We start from the raw sequence: 2,123 nt of genomic DNA on the forward strand, positions 1-2,123 counted from the left end.
CCCCCCCCCCCATGCTATTGGCTGGGTACCCAGTGTGTGCATGGACAGGTGCACTTTAATGGAGCTGGATTCAGATCGTCATCACCCCCTCCAATCGATGTCACCGCCCTGTTGGTGGGGCTTCTATGACCGGTGCTCTTTACTGACAGTAGGAGTGCCAGACACAGACGGCGGATGTTGCTTACCCATCATGGCGTCATTTGTTATGCAGTTACAGTCATGGCTTGTCCTGTACCCGGTATGGGTGCCTCTTGCTGCCTCCCAGCATGACAGGTGCCCTTTAATGGAGATCGGCCCTCTGCGGGACGATATGACTGAGCCCCCCCAGGTAAAAGCGATCACCGTACCTTCCACATGGTATCGCCAGCGCACTGAGTGCGAATGGCGACTCTCTGGAAGTCACCGCTTCTCCAAATACAGGTAACGGCCTTCCTCCTCTGCAGGTAGGCTCCGCCTTTCCTGTCCCCAGCGCAACTCGTCACCACATAGCTGGCACCTCCTGGGGGGTTGTATAAACGCATTAGTGCGCCAAGCAGAAGATGATGGACGCCGGACTCCCTACCAACCACGGGCCCTGCGACATCAAAGATCATTTGTTACAATTTGCTACTTTTTTGCAACAATTTGTCACGCCCGCCATTTCTCACATGACCATGTGTCAGGTCCAGTGCGGGGATTGTATGATCAGTATACGCGCCACCGCGAAGTGCACGGCGTGATTTAATCTTAGCTGTTCATCGCCCCGTCTCCATGGAGCACAATAGTCTCCCTTTAGTACCTGGCTCCGCCCATGGCACGGGTGACATCATTGGCACATGGGTGCCATATGCTTCGCGGTGGCGCGTATTCTGATCATACAACCCCTGCACTGGACCTGACGCGTGATCGTGTGAGAAATGGCGGACGTGCCAAATTGTTGCAAAAAAGTGGCAAATTGTAACAAATGATCTTTGATGTCGCAGAGCCCGTGGTTGGTAGGGAGTCCGGCCATCTTCTGCTTGGCGCACTAATGCGTTTATCCGCTGCACCCAAAACGCGTGCAATCTTTTCAGCGATTTGTCGCACTAATTCTGTGAATTACGGCAAAGAGGAATCTTCTATTTCTGACGCTCATGTCGCACTGCGAATGTTTTTTCCGCATTAGAAAAAATGTTTTGTTCTGCGTTCATTGGGCCAGTTGTACGCCGTGGACCATATTCTGCGCTCCCTTCTAGTGGTCACATGATCGCCCCCTTTCCCCGTCTGTCCTGTGCATGGCCGGCCTGCACAAGTGTCTGTCAGTAAGTCTGGACTGAAATTCTCAGAGCTCCTCCTTGCACTTCCCACTGCTATAGGGACATCACGGGGACTCCCGGCACAGAGGACCTGTAGTCCTGCAGTGGAAGGGTGACAACGCTGCTGCTCTATGGGAGGAGTTGAGGGAGTGTTGTCACTCTATAACCACAAGTACAGTTGGCAGTTTGGTGGGCAGAAGGACTTTGAAGTGCAATGTCACCTTTTTAAGAAGGTGTCCTTCAATAAATCCTAGAACAGTAGAAAGGCATCATGGCACACTCACAAACTAGCATGTAAAACAACTTGTCTCACCACTAAGGACCGCACTATAAGAGGTGCCTTGGCGCGGCAGTGCGGCTTACACATCCTTTGCAGAAGACGTGTATCCAAACCTCTGTCATTGTCCTTAGTGGTGAGACAAGTTGTTTTACATGCTGGTTCGTGAGTGTGCCATGATGCCTTTCTACTGTTCTACTGTTCAAAGCCCATTTCGTGTGCACCTCACTGTATAACTGGTAACAAATTGTTGAGTGCGTTTGTCGTTTGTTTTGCTTCAATAAATCCTATCGGTCCCCCGAGTACAGCCCAGCTGGGATGATGGTCACCTTCCTCCGATGTGGTGCTGGCCAGCTTCTGTCCATATCTGTGTGCCGTGGCCCAAAACATTGCTATGGGTGACCTGTACTTTCCGGGATCTCTGGAGACTGCCACGAGTGTAGCTTACCCCTAGGAATGGACCGGCCGTTATATTGAGCACAGTATGAAGAGAAGCCGGGCTGAGGTTTATTGGAGGAAGGGTTGCTGGACTGGGAAGGCGGTACTCGGGGGGTGGGCGGTACTCGGGGGAT

At 52.2% G+C, this 2,123-nt stretch overlaps 1 protein-coding gene across 1 annotated transcript in view; it reads left to right on the forward strand.

Annotated features, from left to right (window-relative positions):
* ZC3H18 (zinc finger CCCH-type containing 18) overlaps window positions 1-2,123 on the forward strand; it is a 71,279-nt gene that overhangs the window by 941 nt on the left and 68,215 nt on the right. The gene's annotated exons all lie outside the window — the stretch shown is intronic.

The sequence above is a fragment of the Nanorana parkeri genome, unplaced genomic scaffold (assembly GCF_000935625.1).
Source record: "Nanorana parkeri isolate BGI_ZX_2015 unplaced genomic scaffold, ASM93562v1 scaffold465, whole genome shotgun sequence".
Classification (NCBI taxonomy): Eukaryota; Metazoa; Chordata; class Amphibia; order Anura; family Dicroglossidae; genus Nanorana; species Nanorana parkeri.